Source organism: Gallinula chloropus, assembly GCF_964237585.1.
Source record: "Gallinula chloropus genome assembly, chromosome: 13".
Taxonomy (NCBI): domain Eukaryota; kingdom Metazoa; phylum Chordata; class Aves; order Gruiformes; family Rallidae; genus Gallinula; species Gallinula chloropus.
In genome coordinates this window covers 10,509,661-10,528,145 of record NC_140098.1, presented here as the reverse complement: position 1 = coordinate 10,528,145, position 18,485 = coordinate 10,509,661, and the positions used below count along the sequence as shown (strand labels likewise).

Genomic DNA, 18,485 nt, shown 5'->3' with positions numbered 1-18,485 from the left:
TTGAGTCAGATAGCGGCAAGACAGAAAACAGTTTCAAAATCTCTTTCTTAGGGTTTCTTCTGTGCTTCAAACACTTGATAGTGGAGAAGCAAGCCAGGCCTTTGCTATACAGTTTGAATGTGCTGGAGATGATGATTAGCACCACCAGACAAAAACTCATTCTGGGGTTTGTCATCAATGGGATAGGCTCCTGAGGTGTCCGGACCTCCAGAGGAGGGGACATCCTCAGGAACAGAACATGCTCAGGCAGAACATGCCACAGCCGCTCAGGGAGAGTGGGATTGGAGGAAGCTCAGCCCAGATCAGGGGAGGAGGTGACCAAATGCACCACCATGTCCCATCTTGAGAAATCATCCAGAAAATGTGTCCAGTAAAGAATAAAGAGGAAACTAGTAGAGCTGTTCTCCAGCTAGGTGAAGGTATTTGGGTGAAGGAAATGGGTAATGCCTCGGCATGCTGCTGGAGGTATTCAGGAGCTGGTGGCACACAAGGGAATCAAGAACACAACAATGAACTTCCCCTTTGGAAGAAAAAAAAGAAAAAAAAGTGTGGAGAAAATAACCCTGGGCATGTGGGGTGTGAGGAAATATAAAGGTGGCAAGCTGGTTTTGCTCTCTAGTCTAGGGCTCAAAATGACTTCAGAGATTACCTCCAGAGGACAGCTTCTTAAAAGTGAAAGCCAGTGGACAGACCAAGAAGAAAGGGGGACAGTAGAGATTATAAACTAAATGAAGTAAAACCCCAAGCACATCATCTGCTTTTGGTTGGAACTCATTTCTTTCCTAAGAAATAAACTTCAAATTACCAGATATGAATACAGAAGGTCACCAAGAGTGACTGAATTCAGAAGCAGCCTTCGAGGTTAGATTACATCCTCTTGCATTAAATAATCAAAAAAGCACTAATGCTACTAGTACGTTCCTGAAGAATATATTAGAAACCACAAATCAGTACTTCCCCCAACCCCAAAGATGGACTTGCAGGAGGAATGAAGACATTCCTGAATATAACAAACAGCAAAGGATTTGGTACTGATTTTTAGCACCTATAGTTAACCGCAATAGCCAAAGTACTATATTTTTGAAAAGCAGAATGTGTTTGTTAAGTCACAAGTTCCTTCATTTGATTTGCAGATGGGGACCTCTATTGGTATAAAATAATTACTAAAAAAGTGACGCCCAGGAACACACCCCCACTGGCTCCCCCGAAAACCACAGCGGTCAAATTTTCATTACCTCAATGTTAACGTATTCTGATATCAATTAAAATGACAGGAATCAGCCCAATCAAATGTAATTAATGTAAGAACTTGGCCCAATTGTGAAAGACATCAAGTATTCTTCTTAAAAAAAAATAGAATAAATAAATGGCTGCAAATAAAGTAATACACTTTGAAGTTAACCTTCTCATACTTACGCCTGGGGGCTCTTCTGTGCGCGTGTCTTATGTGTATTTTTACTACAGCCTCCGTGTACCCGTGCAGTATTCCGGCTTTGGACTGACATATCTCTGTGTTGGGCAGGATTTCCAATCCTTCATGACTATCTATTTGTCACTGCAGGTGAGTGGTAGCACTCAGGCTGATCCCCAGCCACTTTCACAGTTACTTATCTGTCTTTATGGATTCTTCCTGTGTGTCAAGTTGGTGCATAACAGCATTACTGTCAGGGTGACAAAATTGTCCCCAGAGTGTCACAAATGATTCCCTAGCCTTATGGCTGCAAGCAGGTAGTAACACATCGACACTGCCTTTCCAAGCTCATCTTTCTCTAGTCCTGCCGCCCACCCGGTACCCCGCATGCACACATTCCCCCAGATGGCTGTAATTCTCAGCTAACAATTAAGACAGTTCTAATTTTGGTCCTTGAAAATTACCACTAAAAATGAGCAGAGGTTGTTTTCAGGGTGAGGGTTACTATTTTTTTTTTTTAAAAAAAAAGTCTGTTCCTCTGCCCTATTTTAAATAAGAGTTTGGGGGGGGGGCGGGGATGGAGAGGCAAGAAAACACTGCAGGATTCCCGTTTTCTAAACACAAAAAACATAATTACGAAATCAAAATAGTGGCTAAGATCGCTCCTTTAACTAAAATTCAGATGATATTGAATTTTATTGCGTTCTATATGCCATCCATGCTCTTGGTGTCTTGACATGTTTCTATCATGCAAAGCCTAGGTTTTTTCTCCCTATAACTTCGTTGCATCTTTCACTGAATTGTATTTGCATACAATAGCACCTTTTTAAAAATAACATTTTCTCCAGTTCAATGCTGGGTGTGAACCTGTGGTAAATTAAAAATCTTATTTGAAAATGTGTCCTGTGCCATGTGTGTTTTGTGTCCTCACCCCTCACACCCCCCGCCCCAATGTGAAATCATTCCAAGGAGAAAAGCATCTATCGAGTTTAAACAATTTATACGTTATTTGGAGAAGGCTGAGAATCCTGATGAATATATAAAAAAGAATGCTTCAGCAGCAAAGCTTGCTCGATAATGTGAAAACCATTTCATGGTCGCATAGTACAATCTAGAATTTCGATGATTCTTACATGAGCCACGTTTTATGTAAATAAGTTTTGCTTTGTTTAAGCCCGCTGTACTTCAATTCTCCCAAACACCTTCAAGGTAACCGTTCCCAGACATAGTGCCAGCCAGTGGGACTGTGAGTCCCACTCCACTCCCGTGCCTAAACCACCTTCACAAAACACCTCACCTCTCCGTGCCTCAGTTTCCCTAACTGCAAACAAGTAGGTTGAGACAAAAGAAAAGCCCTGGGTTTTTTCCCTTTGGAAGAAAAATCTTTAAAGGAAAACCAAGAGCACATGCAGTGTACAGTCACGCTGCGCTGCCTTGAGCAATGCAGCTGGTCGAAGGGTGGCTGATCCTCGTTACCACCGGCACAGCTGGGGACAGAGGCGGTCCAGCAAACACGTGTCCGGGTGTCCGCGCACACCCTCCCCACCCCTCAAGACCATTTGTCCTTCACCTGATGAGCACGCGTCGCCCCGCGTTTTCAGAGAGGTTCAATATGATTCCTGACACTGGCAAAACAAACCCAAAAGCAATTTAGAAATACCTGCCCATGAAGTCAAAAGGCAAAATATCTAAAGCTTCTCCTGGAATCTCTGACCTCAGAGGCTGACATGGTTTGATGGGAAATTTAATGTAATAGTCTGAGAAAGCCAAAAGGCCTATTGTCAGCAATGAAGTCTGAAAGTTAGCAGAATTAATATAACTGTACAATGGAAGTGCCCTCGAGGGACAAGGCTGCGGAACCAGGGCAGAGGGAAAAATGACTTTTGAAGTCATTTCACTATGACATTCTGTCATCGCTGCTAAACGGAAATAAAAAATCATCTGAATCGCCGCATGCTTCAGTGTGTGTCCCTTCCTTATCTAATATAAAGTAATAATACCGACGTCCCATGCCCCACCTAAGCCGGGAAGGGGCTCTGCAGGGACTCGGGGAGCTCCATTTTGAATTGCTAAATGCAATAAGAATAAATGCAAGTGGGAGTCTGTTTAGCAGAGAGTGATGTCTGGTCTGTAGCCCATCAAAGCCCAATAAATCTCAATGCTTCAACAAGAGATGAAAATGGTTATCTCATCATTTCAGTGCCAGGGTGAAATTTTCTCTGAGCCAGAGTATTTTTACAGATGATTTATGGCTGGGAAGGGTAGTTGTTTAACAAAATGGCAGATAATGATAAATAGAAAGTAAATAGAAACAGCAGCAAGGGAGTGGTTCTTAGTCGCAGCAGTAGAATAAACAATATACTTACATAAAGTATATGTCACATGTAAGTGCCATTATTCTAAATCCTATGAGTTATATGTTACTCGGAACATCACGTAAAAGACCCGGTAATACGATTTACAGGATAGGGAATTTGGCACGTATGCAAGGCAAATAAGCATCAAAATGCCTCTTTCTGTTACACCGGCGTTAATCCCACTTTGCCGAAATTACTCGGGATTCGCAACTGCGTAACGAACAGCGAGCGTCTCCGCGCTCACCGGCTTCAGCCTATTATTATAATAAAACGAGCGGGATCCAGGAGATGGGCTAATTTTGCTGCAGTCACACGTTTATTTTTAAACACAACACTCACATTGCCTGCATGCTAAAATACAAATGCTTACAAAGAAAAGGGAATGGCTGGTACGTGCAATGTCAGGGCACGCTTTTTGTAAAGTCACCGCAAAATAAAACTTTTCTATTTTAATTTTTTTTTAAATTTAAGATCTTAGGATGACATGATAAAAGAAAAATTTGTGGATTTACTCATGAGAAGAAAAAAATAGCCAAAAGCAAACAAAGCTGCCTTGTTGAGACTCCTGAGTTAGCGATACTGTAAACAACGTCAAACTGGAGATAGAGATTTGAGGTCAGAATGCTTGGTTTAGGTTTCTTTTTCTTTTTAGGCATTTTTCCTGTGGCTGTACACAAAGGGGAAAAAAAAAATCTAATTACAGTTTTAAATGCCCAAAATGCCATGTCCACCAAAAGCCCGATGCTCATTAGTACTAGTAATTAACTTTACAACTGTCAACACAAACACCACACAGGCTGACAGATAGATAGTAGCTCTGAGGGTGCTAATAAATCCGGAAATAACAACTTGACACGCAGATGCACAAAAGGATGCAGGTGATAAAGAAATGTTGACATCAAATCTAATTATCTTCGAAACGGCCAACTACTGCACAATCCACAGTAATGCACTGTTATTGCTAGTGATGAGCCCCACTGGAACGGCTCTTAACCACAGCATACAACGGAGCTTTTACAGCCCCTTGTCATATCGAGTGAGGACAATATCAAAAAGGAAATTATGAGTGTCATGACCCCTCCAAGTCAAAAATCTAGTGATGAATATAGGCTCAGCAAGGCATAGCAGATTACCCCCTTACGAGTTTTAAAGCCAGGATGATATATGACATTTTTATCAGGCACTTTCTCAGGAATGTCACCAAGAGGGAAAATAAAGGCCCTGAAAAGAGACGACTAGGTGAATTATGCAACTGTAATTGCCGATCATAACCTGATATGAGCTGAAATTGCTCTGTTTTCATATTGAGATAGCATAAAATTGTCGGGAAATGCAATGGCTCCTTAATGTGGCCTAGATGAGTCTAATATTCTGATCATTTTTCACTCAGCTGCTAGGTAAATAGTGCTTCTTTAACACAACCACCGTGGCCCAGGGCAATCTGGGGGCCCAATTTTACACTTGAATTGAGAAAATATGTGTAAACTACAATTTTTCATATTTTCTGCATACATAAGAAGATGAAACATCTTTATCATGTGTATTGTCTGGCTGAGCTTATACAAAATATTAGTTTATCTCTCCTACTTTGGTTTATTCCATAAGCAAAACACATAGATCTAAAGGACAGGCAATATTCTATATACAAAATAGGTCCATCTTTTATGCAGCCTCATATGAAAAATTCTACCATTTTGGTTTTTGAAAAGCTGGCAATTAGCAAGTGCTGATTTTGCAAAATAAATTAAAATGTTCTAAAAAAGCTCACATTTTTCCTGCAAATCGATGTGAAAAAAGCATAAAACAAAAGGTCACAGGAATATTTATCTGCACAATCCAAAATATTAGTTTAAACAATAACCTCCAGGAAAAAAAAAAAAGCTGAAGAGTGCTTCTTTATTACCATGCTATAAGAGAAATTTTATTTTATCAGAAATCTGCTGTATTAAATGGCTCATAAAATATATTTGCTTAAAAACCATCTTGAGTTACAATAAATATAACACCCACAACACACAAGCCCCAATGAAACAAAAAGCGTGCTACTGCCCATTCTCAGATAATAATCAGCAATAATACCTGGGGCAGAAAGGTCATAAACCATACTTCCAAGACAGGAATAATTCATTGTACTACTATGTGTTTAAGAATTATTTTGATAGAGTCACTATCTAGACTGTGAGATATTGTCTATCAATCTGACCTTCTAAAAATGAAACAGCAGACTCCCACTTGGATCAAAACCTCTTTGCTTTTATGATATGCAGTGTCTTTTTTATGATGAATTTTAGGACCAGGCTTCTGACGAGCGCAGCATCAACGTAAAAGTGAAGCAATACAAACTCTCACACAATTAGGTGTTTTCTTTCCAAATTTTCCCAAAAAAGAAAGCTTACTGAAAAGCAACATCTTTTTGCTCCTTTGCTTAAGGTTCAGTTCAGAAATAGACATGTACAAAGGAGGTCAAAAGGTTTTAATTTCTTTATTTGCATTGCATTACCTCTTCTTAGTTCTATATATCCACCCTATCGAGGTGCTCCAACACCCCTTGCCAAGCAGCACTGACTAGCAGTAATGCCTAGCACTTGGAAAACCTCTGCATGCTACTATTTATGGTAGGTAAGGGCCCCTTAACAAAGTTGGATATATCTGCATCAGCTTGCTTGTCCTGCTCCTTTTACATACTACGCTTTCAAAAGGCTGAGATTTTGTGCTAAATAACGTAGCCAAGCGCGATGCCTCGCTCTGCACAGAGGCTCCAAGTGCAGCAGATTTCCAAAGGCTTTAGGGTGTGGGATGTACAGTACTGAAAATAGCACCGTGATACTTCGGTAATCACAGGAGTCGCTGAGAAATATTTCACTGGGTAAAGCAGGATTGAAATATAGGTCCTAGCAATTAATACTGTCCAGCCCTAAACGCAGAGTTGTTCAGATCTCAAAAGAATTTGAAATTGTAGACCCATCTATAATTATTACATTACCACTAACCCTATTATGAACAGTCTTTATGTAATTAACATACCAGCAGGGAATTTAAGAGGTACTTGGCATTAATTTTCAATCCCTATTCTCCATGAGTTTGGTACTCAATTGCAGTGATAGACAGAAGACACATGGTTATGATTACGCATTTTCTGTGACGATTACGCACCACCGCAGAAAATACCTCCTCATACAACACAGGCAGAAAACACATTTTCGGCTATATTCCCTTTCTGTTGTAGTCATTCAGAAAGTCCAGTGACCAGCCCCTATTTTTTTCCCCTTTTTCACAGAATCTGTTTGCAGAAGGCTTTTCCCACAGTCACTGGCACTTAGCAGAAAAATAACTTACAACCTTTATCGTTCTCTCACAAAGTCAACTGCGCTGAAAGTGTATTTATTTCATCTTCCTGTCTCTGTATCCCCCTTCCGGAGACTCGGTGAAGAGGCTGCAGCGACTGTTGCTAAGCAACTATACCACAGCACCGCATCACCGATTACAGATTTTTCCCATCATTTTCAGCCTCACAAATTTGGGAGCCGCTATAATAATAGGAAGTAGTACGGACAGCAAAAGTACAATCCATAGACCAGTAAGTTAGCAGACGGATCATAAGAACTAAAGACATCATAAGACTACAATGACAACAGCGCTGATCAATTATTGCTAGTATTATTTTCAATCATGTTTTTTCTACTGGTACAGCCTCCACAAAGCACTTTACATATTCACTACATGTGAATGCAAAAGTAATTTTGAATTCCAATGGGTTTTTTGCAGGTTTTGCCGTGCAAGAGAACACTGCGCTGCCGAAAGCTAACGTGAGATCTATTAGTAATCAAATTTCAGCCCAGATTTTATGGTTAGTCTAACCGAGTTAATTTCTCTAATGTTAGCAATTCATGGAAGAGGTCTCTTGTGGCAGCACAAACCTGGGATCCACAGCAGCTGTCAGAAGAGACTCTGAGGAATTCCTTATTAGCCAGAACGCAACCAGGCAGAAAACTCATTACACAGTGCTAAATATACTTAATCACATCTATTAGAGAAAAATGAACTTGATAATTACAACAAATAACTAAAGAGCAAAAAGTGTTCATGGAAAAACCCGCACCAGGATGGGTAAGAAAAGGGTCTGCACACTGACTGTGTGGGAGAGCGCCGTGCCTCAGCCCAAGCTCTTCTGATTCTGAGAGAAAAGGGTTACGCTGGAAGGTACAGATGATTTAGGTTCCTCCTGAAAGCGAAGCATTTGCATTTAGCAGCTTACACAAATATAATGCTGTAAGTTAATTAATTACTTAAATTTTAAAACATTAATTTGGAAAGCTCTTCTGAGAGTTGAGACAATGGCATCTTCTCAGCATGCTTTTTGGGGAAGGGAGGTCTCTTACAGACATGCAACACAGCAAACAAAGGTAATTGTTTCTTCTTGTTGTGAAGCCTTTATTTTACTTCAAATGGGATTGGGCTGCAGACTGACACATGGTCCAGAGCTTGGCTCATCAACCTATTGGTATTTTGAAAAGCAGTTGTTGAAACTGAAGTTATCAGATACTGACCCCATCAAGCAATCATAGGCTGAAATGAAACACAAGCATCACAAACTCTTCATGTACCAGCACACCATACATGGGCACTCTAACCAGACCCAAATACATTCTGCAATCCCTCCCCTCACCATACTCTGCCATCCCAGAAATATCCAAAGTCTGCACTGTCTTTATTTGCACACTGCGTCGTCGGCACAAGCAAAGAGTGAGCGCTCGACTTCTACAGCGGTACCCTGCTACGCTGACACCTGGAGAACACAATGGAGCAGTGAATCGGGCTCCTTACCCTTAGGACAAGCCCGATACTTAGGTCCCATCACACCATTCTCCTCCCCCTTCTTATGAGAAGAGGTTCATCTTCCAGCAGCTCTGTGAACTTGGTTTGAAGACTTCTTGAACTCTAACTGCATTTTAAATTGCTTCACAACCAGATGTATTTTCGATTCCACAACATGCAAATAAAGAAATGAAGCATACTGAAATCACCACATAAAATCTGAGAAGGGATACTCCTCCAGCAGTCACAAAGAGAGGCAAGAAACTGCAGAATGCCGTTTCCAAGGACCATAACTTAGAATGGGGAAAAATCGGGAAGCAGGATTTGATTCATTGCGAGGCCTAACAGCAGCGAAAGATCCAACCTCTGTGGGATGGTAAATTAAGAGCAGATGGACATGACTTTGAACTGACAGAAGAATACTTCTTTTACTGTTTCCTTGCACTTGTTTTCCTTTGTTTTAGCTGATTCATGCCTTCTCTGGGTCATTTCTGCCGTCTCTGTACCATGTTGGAATCAGTATTTTTGAACTAAAAAAAGGCAGTAGCCACAAAGCTCAGGCGGTAGCCACTTGTCAGATTTGAGCACCACACAGATACCATTTTCAGAAGTGTTCCTGCCTATGAGTCATACTATGGACTGATGTTATTTGAGGGGAAAATTGTAAAGGGTGTTCTAATATAGTCTAAAAACTGAATCCATTTGCTTTTGCAATGCAAACCTATCGCTCCGTACACATGTGCATACAGGATGTTGCTTGGCTGGGCTTTAGGGCAACAGAGCATCTTTTTGGGATGGCAGTAATTCCGAGCATTTTCTTGTTCTTTTACAATGTACTGTTTACAGCACAGACAATGCTCTCACAGAAAGAAACTACTGAGCCTTGCAAAAATTATTGACTTTATGAAGTCCATTTCTTATCCTATAAATCTAGAGAGGGAACCTTAATATAGAGACCACTATACAGCATTCCTCTTGCGTGAACAAAGGTATCACAGAACATACATAATTGCTTACTCAGTTCCCTATGACTTATTAAATCATTTGTTTTTATTTGTACAAACTGAAATTCTAATTTTAGGCTGTCAGTCAGGACTTAGCTTGTATATCAGGCCAGGCTGAAATCAGAATTAATACACACACATGTTAATTAAATTATTGGCACAGAGTTGCATGTGAATTTTAAAGTTATTTTTACAATGCTCTATGTTATTTCAACAAACTGAACTCCTGCTTAGCTATACCAGATCTTCTTCACATAAATGTCCAGAAAAGCCAGTTTTCATCTTCCAGCATCATCTCCCCACTCTTTCTCTAAGCTTTCAAAACCGAATTAGGTGGACATTTCACCTGAACTGTCACAGCACTTTTTATATTCTTATGACTAAGATATTCTTTGCACTAGAAAGTTAAGTTGGCAACACAAATGTGACTTGAACAGATACGAACAGAGAGAGCCCTGTGGTATCAATGATAAGATAGAGAAACGAAACAAGCAAGTTTTAAAGGGCATAAAAGGCCGTGCTCTTTCCTTACGTGTACTGAAAAGGCCTTTGATTGGATCAGAATTTTGTTCAAAGAGTAGAAGTTACCGACTGCTCCTTTCAGAGCATTGGCCTTGATTTCCATGGTTAAGGGTTTGGACAAGAAAAGTAGGTTCCTTAATACTTCTGAATTTCACGGTATGAACTCTGAGTGTAAAACCATCCATACGGCTGTGTTCCCAGAGTGACAAAAGGGAGGTATAAGATCCTCATGTAACGATCACATTCACGAAGGCTGAGCACGAGGACGTTGTCAGGATGTCAGAATTCTGCTGTTAGTGTTTTGGGGATAAAAGGCATGTTGAAATCTTTTCTGTCACTCAACAAACAATAATAACCCACCTTCACTAGGAGCAGAAAAGTGATCTATTTTAATATAAAAGTTCATTAGAATTTACTGAGAATTAGATTAATGGGAATGGAAAGGCAGCTGTAGAATTAGAGTATTAATAGTATATTAACCACAGGTATTTCCTTCTTAATCTAGAAAATTCTTGCAGGGATATAAACCCCTACTCTTATTTAATTCTCTACTGGGGGGGCCTACAAATTTTCTTTTTTTTTTTTTTAAGGAAAAGTGTGTACAGTAGTATTGCAAATAGGGAAAAAATGCAGAGATGTTTGCAAAGCAAACTTATGCTTTGGAATGAAGAATGATTTGGAAGTCACCACAGAGCGTTGCACAGTTGCAAACACAAGAACAGAGGAGTCATTCCTTCTGCAGCCTTCACTGACAATCCAAGGATTCCACAGGCAAAAACTTTTCAGAGGAAAAAACCCGCTTTATCCGACAGCAGCAAAAGCTGACCAAAAGGGATAAAAGACATCTTTGTTGCTCCAAAGTATGGAAAACCTCGTAGCTCTAGATGGTCCAGTCTGTGCGGTCCCTAACTAGAGCTTACAAAGGTGGTGAAACTTTTCATATGTGTTTTTTTTTCCAGTTTTCCAACAGCCCATTGCATCAAACACCCTTGAAAAATATGGAAGAGTTAGGAACAACACTGACAAGCAGAGCAAGCAGAAGCAGCACAGTGTGCTAGCAGCTGCAGTCGTACAGGACTGGCAGTAGGATAGAACACATGGTTGGCACTTATCAAACAGCAGAGACAACCACTATGTACCAAGAATGGGGTATATCTCTGTGGGGTTCCACCACAAGAAATGACAAGAAGAACTGTATCTATGACTTTCTCTAACATTCATAACTCAAAAACTCCGACCTTGATCACTTTAGCAGATGGTTTTGCTCTGCTGTAGTTGCAATTAACCAGAGTGTGCCAAAGTGAAGAGCAAATTACCCATGCTATCTATCCCAGTTAAAAAAAATCCGCAGTCTTCCAGTATCTAGTGGGACAATATCCAAGATTCTCCAGCCCCAGCCCATGCTGGATTGCCATTATATTTTATGTCAGTCAGTACTTCAGAGAGTCCAAGACCCTTGGCATATGTTCTTAGTTAACAAAATGGAAAATTAAACTTTATAGCAACCCCCTGCCACTCCCAAAATAAAAGAAAAATTCTATCTACATCAATGAGCAGGAAGTCTGATCTTCCTGTGCCAGCCAGAGAGCCTGCAATATAAGGACATTTGGCTGAAGAAAGGAATTTAAATATAAGCAAACCAGCCTAACTTCACACTCCTGCATTTCAGGTACTGATGAATATTTGTAAGGAATGCCATTTTTAAAATCAACTCCGATATCAAGCATAAGTTTATGACTTTGAGAGAGCTTTTATGCTATTTAAAAATTAGTTGATCACTTGGAAATGTTAACCTCATAGAAGAACTGCTTCCGAGTTTCTTCAGCACTCTAAAAATGCCATGATCACCAACAAAGTGTTGCAATAAAACAGGAAGAGGAACCTAAACATTGTGGCCTTTTCACTAATTAACAACCCTGTATAAGACCCCACGGGGTGTGAGGGACAGAACAAGACAACTTCCAAATGAGATCTAGACTTTGGTTCCCAGCTATCAGAATGTACTTTCCTCTGGGTTACACTGAAAAGGAAATATGAGCAGTGTCTGCTCGTTGGTTCCCTAGCATTGCTGAACTGGAAATACCCAAGTACAGTAGTTTTTCAAATTAAACGCATGAAAACTGCGATGAGTAGACTTACAAAAATGATATTTGAGAGTAGGTCTGAATATGAAGGAGATATGTAGATAAACTCCCTCACTGGCAAACTCATGTTCAGTTTTTTTGCAGTCCAGATGGTAAGGGGTAAATGAAAAGGGGGCATTCATGTCAGAGCTTGTACAATAGGAACATGAACGCTGATACCATTTCTTTTTTTATATATAGCTGGGTAAAGAGATCAGAGAACACTGGAACGTTAGCCAAAACAAGTTATCCAGCTGCACTGCATTTCATCACATATCAATTTTTACTGAAAGAAAACCATACAAATTTAATCAGTTCTTCATATGGAAATATTTAACATTTTTTCCCAAGTTGTTTGATATTATTGTTTTAAAAGTTCCTTTCCTGACCCCCACCTCCCACCCCACAAACGTGATGTGTGATAGTGGTGAGCACAGGAAAAATATCTATCCCTGGCAAGACTGAAAGTCTCATTTACAGTAGACTCAGTAATAAATGCACTGGCGTCTGTGTCAATTGACTGTCTCAATGAAGAACAGGTCACTATAGGGAAAAGTACAAGGAGCGCCTACATCTGAACTCCCACATCCTCATCCCATGCATGTTTGTAGCATCAATAGAAATTAAATTACCCTAATAAACCTTTCTGCCTCCTCCCTTCCTCAAGAAACAGGGTTGTTTTTTTTTTTTTTCTTTCCTCCTGACATCTTAAACCACATGGGTTTTCCCTCTCTTGTGGAAGGCTATCATATGGCATTTGTATAGCACTTTTAATTATTTGAAAATATATAATAGAGTGGAGACATGGATCCCACTTATATAAATGCCTATTAAAAGGCCACGTATTCTCTCAGTAACCATAAAACATAAAACACCTCTTAAAAGAATATAATTCCTTTGTTTCTAAGCCAAACACATATAATAAGACAGCTTGCTCCTTTTAAGTAAATAAAAATGATTTGTATGAAATAAAATGAAATATTGTATGCGCTATATAATTTAACAATAAGACACATCAAAGTACACATTACTGCGAGCTAACCCATGCCTCGGAGGTGTTGCAAGCCAAATACTTTAAACGATCCAAGAAACATGTTGTTACAGAAAAGCAAAAACCACAGCGCGTCATAAACCATTGGTCAGATGAGATGTAAAACCAAGTTCCTGACCGTTTGTGGTCACCAAAATCCCCCGGCACTCGCCGTACCCTTAGAATGTTGATTTTGCCCAAAGAGGAATGTTTTTAACACGCAGGGTTTATGCCACCTAGCTTTATTGCTGGCTCCTTCCTACTTCAACTTTGCTGCGTGCCGCTCAAACCGTTTCAAGAAGCGTCTTGCATGTAAACGCGCTCATACGGATCAGCCCACGCTCTCGCAGTCACAGCCCATGAAAATGGGTGAAACTAATGGGATTTCTTGGAGGTACTTGATAGTGAAATTTGATCCATAGTTTGTAACACACTTTCAAATCCCTCAACTATAATGCAAGTATAAAGAACATGACCGCGTTGGACACAACCCCAAAGAAAATGATTCAAAAAATGTAATCATCGAGAATACGCCAAACCCCTAAACAGAACACAGAGTATGGTGAAAAACACAGCAAACATAACCGGCGGAGAGAAGTTTATGCATTATATCAGTTTTATATAGATTTAAACCACCACACTGCATCCACGTTCCCCATTTATGAACTGCTCTGCAGTTCTGGGTGCTTTTAAAATGTTTCGGTGGAAACACTTGTGCGCTCAATGCCAATGCTTACAAAGCTGATGAGTCAGTACTTTTTGCTAAAAAGGAGATTTCTCTCCATAAGCAGTAACTACAGCGTAGTTTAGGTTCTAGTTGTGCCAACTGTCTAGTAAGAAGGGAAAAAATAACCCACCATCTCTAGCAGAAGTAAATTCCTTTCAAGAAATAAGCCATGCAGCAAGGAAATGTCCTGTAAACTTATTGATTTATATTATTTTTAAGGAGTGAGTGAATGGTGGCATTAAGTGAGGTGTGAACTGGAAAGTTAGCGAGTTAGAAAACAGTGTGCAAACATTAATGCTGCTCCATACAAAGAAACCTCTCCAAAACACAACCTCTCCAGACCACAGACCCACTGCTGCAGCCTAAACCATCAGTACCTCGTAACCAACGCAGACAGTTAATGTCCTGTCCTCATGGTTAGTTCCACGACTAAATATTGACTACTCGAGGCTCCAGATCCCAGAGAGAGGGATTGCTCTGCCACTTGCCCTGCAGCCGGAGCTGTGCTGAGCAGCACAGAGCAGGTCTGCACTGTGTGCAGCAGATCTGATGGAGAAGGGAAATTCACTCTGCTTCTCGCCACAGTTGCTCATCCCACCGGCCAAACGCCCCACTAACAGCAACAATCACCTTGAAAATCTCTTTTTAAGTAATACAACAGTCCTATCTGAGAAACAATGAAACGTAGTGGAGTTTTTCCAAACAACTGTAACCCAAAACTGCTTTACTGATCTAAATACACTTGTGAGGGGTTTGGAAAACCACTGACACTGGCACACCATCCTTCCTGCTCTATTTTCACGGAAACAGCAGAAAATATGTTAACATATTTCAAGCATTTCTATAAAAATATCTATGTTAAACAGTAACATGAAGGTGATTTTTTCCATACTGTAGCATCAATGAAAAATTAGAATGGGTTCATGTGATTTTTTTCATATTAACAGTAATTAATAGTACCTGAACTGCTGCTGCTATCTTGCAAATTAACCTGCACCTGCAGATCCCTGTGGCTACAGACTTCACCACCAAATGTCGCATGGTGGTAGAGTAATATCGAGTAATATTTAATAAACACCTTTTATTAACCTGCCTTCCATCCACAGTATTATTACAGTCGGTAAATGTTACAACATTCTTACGTTGCCTAATAATTGGTATTAATCTTTGTTTGATGGAATCCACGTGTCCTGTGAGCCTAACGGCATTGTTTGCTGTTTCCAGCATGGAGCAGTGGCTTCACACCCATTCCAAAACAAAAGGATATGCCCACTGAACCAAATCCTCCTTCATTTGGTTCCTCTAGGAATGCTGGTGAACTATTCACATGGATTGGTATCCTTCAATTTTCAGTAAAGGATTTGCTGAAGTGACAGATACTTGTGGAAATAAACTGCCGACAGATTTGCTAAGTTATGTGAGTAATTAAGTATGTAAAGCTACAGATGTTGAACAATAGTGCCTTCCACCAAGATGTATGCCATAATATCAAACAATAACTTGGCATCTGGTTTCTTTATTTAAATACCTTTCTTAGGGTTTGGATCTTAATTTTTTACAGTTGACAGCAATGCTATTTGAGCCAGTCTGTGGCATCTGGTTGCTGGGCTTTGGAGGGGAAAGGAAAAAAAAAAGGGGGGGTGGTGGTGTGTGGGGGGAGCTCTATGCACTTTAATTAATTGTGGAGAGATTACATGGTCTTCCAACCGTGTAGTTTGTCATCAGAGCACATTACAGATTTATATTAGATGTTTCTCCACAGTGTCAAGAATAATTAAAAAGGGATAGGAAATGATGCCAGCTAGCGATGCTTTACATCAGTGGTGAAAGTTTTATATTTATTACAGCCAAACAATTTTAAAAGAAGATGTCAATTTTGTAGTTACACTGTGCAAGGAATAAATATTAGGTGGGTAAAGCAGCCAATACATTTCAGCTGCTTGAATAATGAGAGGTTCATGTTTAATCTATCAGACCTACCAGAATTGGTGTGACATGTCAGAGTTATTAATGAAGCAGCATCCCCTTTTCTCATAAAAACATCCTCTCAATACAATAACTAACATATGTTTTTCTTTTCTTCCTAAAAGGATCTCTGCCCAACTCTTGCTTCTGATTCATGTAGGAACAGGTATGCCAACTGTAAACAAATTTTTTTGCTCAATTAATTTGCAATACCTTTGGTCTTGGGCTGTGCTAATAGTACACTGTTTACGTGTATTCAAGCTCTCAATTCACTAATCACAGAGGGCCACGTTTCTCTCCTCCCCTGTGCACAGACTCCTTCGTACACGTGGATTAGAGAAGCATATGGATCTAAAAGCAGCTTGCAGCCCAAGGACCCATTTCTACCCAAATACTACAGGTCTCACTTCCATCTTCGTATGGACTCATTCACAAATTGCATCCCCCAAATCCCTCCAATACATTTGCATTTATTTCATGCAGTTTTATTAATTTATTTTCTGCTGCTTTAAGCATTCTGTAGAAAGAAATCAGCGCAAACAAGTCACTGCGTTTCACTATGACACAGCTTTGAGCTCAAACTGAGAATTTTTCTCGTGTCAATGTTACAACGCATTATTAAAAGCAGGTGTAAATTGTCCCCTCTTCCTATTCCATTGGGTTTTCAGAATCACAGTGAGAAAGTGATTTCAGACAAATCGCACTTAATAGCGATCAAATCACTTGGCCCTCGCTGTTGCTTTTACTGAGCTCAAACCAGGAAACAAGCACTACAAACTGGCTCCTTTTCACATTCAGTCATGTCTTTCATTGAGTTAGAATTTTTTTACTGTTAAAAATGTTAAGAATTCACATCCTACATCTGCAGTGCCACTTAAATCCATTCAGAGCCCACAGATGGAAGGGCTTGCCTGAAGGAAGTTGGACCATCTCTCCATACAAGGTAGTCAGTGAGCAGGCCGGGCTCTGGACAGAGATGCCAAAGACGGTAACGCTTCACCAGGGCATTGCCAGAAACTCCCTGCACAGCCTCGGGTAAGTCTCTGTCTCTTTTCTTTACAGTTTGTGACTACAGAAGGGGCCATTTATTTCATTTAATTTCAGGCACTTAGGCATCTGCTCATCACCATACCAACAGTTACTCAATTAGAGATGGAGTTCTAGATGTTGTTAGAATGATTGAAGAAAACAACAGTCTATCAATCTTTAAATGTTCTGACTTCACTTGAGATGTGTAACGATGCAATACTGGGTTAAGATATCACACAACTTTTCTGCTTAATGAAGCTGCTCTGGCATGCTTCGTAATTGTTTCCTAACTAGCAATGGACACCACACCAGCTGCCTTGATTTGGTTTTGTTTTCTGCTGAATGATTACTTCATTTGCCATGGAAAACACGGCAATGACATTCCATAATGTTTCATATCTCTAAGTCGAGTTAGAAATGGCAGCCAGTGAACAGTTTGCTTGCTAAGTTATGTTTCTCTAAACATTGCAAATCTTTGCAATGGAAATTTGAATTTAATGTTGACTTCTAAACATATATTGAAGTGCAGCTTATCCTATAAATTTCTAAACCCAGGGGAATATTAACTGTTCAAATGCCCTTTCTTTCTTTTATACCTGCCCACAGCAGCAACTGCCGCAACTGCACACAGAGGGAACACCTCGGGGAAGCAATGCTGGTGAATGAGATCTTTCTTTAAGGCAAGAGTATTGGCATGTTTTTCAGTCCCTGGCATTCCCTTCTCACTACAAGGTGAGGGAGCACTCCAGGCAAAGTCAGGTAGTGACTGCAGGGAACTCTCAAGAGACTTGCTCTGATTATTTTTAGGTTGATAAGGTATTTGATTTGATTGGAAGAGCAAAGAAGGGAAGATACTGTTGGTCTTCTTATGAAATAGGATCAGATTTATTTTAAGATTATTTGGAGCACTAAGAGCATGATACAGTAAATAAAATATGAACACAAAAAAAGGGGGAGGAAATTGTTCACAGCTACATACTGCATTACATACTGCATTTTACTTAGCTGATGCCTTGCAAGTGCCAGTCAAAACAAAAAAAAAGTTTCAGCTTCTCTCAGATTTCTGTCTGTGAGTACATGTGGCACTGACAATTCAAAGCCTTTTCAGTCTTCAGAGAAGTAATCAACATATTCCAATGAATTACAGCAGTGCTAAAGAGGCAAAGCAAAGACATCTTCCCTTGTGCCCAAACTCAAATGTCCTTTTATTTTGAAATTAAAAATTAGTCTTCTAATCTCAGCTCAATTTCTTCATCATAAAAGATGAGTTGATGAAAAGCCACTAGGAGGAAATGATCGGGTGTTCACAATGACTGGCTAAGGTTTTGGTTCTGACTCAATGTATGGCTAATATCACTACATTACATCAAGTAGTATCTCCTGGAGGATTAATTCTGGACTTCGGTCTACATCCTGAACTACAACTTCTAGCTCAGTAAAAGCCATACATCTTGAATTATGGCATAATGCCCCAACCTATGGCATTAGATATGACCCAAGGA

At 39.9% G+C, this 18,485-nt stretch overlaps 1 protein-coding gene across 1 annotated transcript in view; it reads right to left on the bottom strand.

Annotated features, from left to right (window-relative positions):
• The window catches only part of FTO (FTO alpha-ketoglutarate dependent dioxygenase), a 234,938-nt gene that overhangs the window by 40,372 nt on the left and 176,081 nt on the right, over nt 1–18,485 (bottom strand). The gene's annotated exons all lie outside the window — the stretch shown is intronic.